This window comes from Myotis brandtii, unplaced genomic scaffold, assembly GCF_000412655.1.
Source record: "Myotis brandtii unplaced genomic scaffold, ASM41265v1 scaffold32834, whole genome shotgun sequence".
Classification (NCBI taxonomy): Eukaryota; Metazoa; Chordata; class Mammalia; order Chiroptera; family Vespertilionidae; genus Myotis; species Myotis brandtii.
This window is the reverse complement of record NW_005362640.1, coordinates 2,537-2,765: the sequence shown is the minus strand read 5'-3', so window position 1 is coordinate 2,765 and position 229 is coordinate 2,537.

Below are 229 nucleotides of genomic sequence, written 5' to 3'. Positions count from 1 at the left end.
CTTCTATCAAGGGGCCCAGTGGAGTCACTAATTGGATTGGAGGCCCGTGGTTCCTTCACTCCTGTCCAGGTAGAGTTGCCCACAGGTACCCCTCGGCGTCCCTTGAGAAGAAACGCTCAGGTTCCATTCCCATCTGTGTGTTTCTACACCGACTGCTTCATCCTGATTTCCTCACCCTCCAATGGAACTGCTTCCCTTGTCTTATCCGTCTCTGCTCAGGAATGTACAG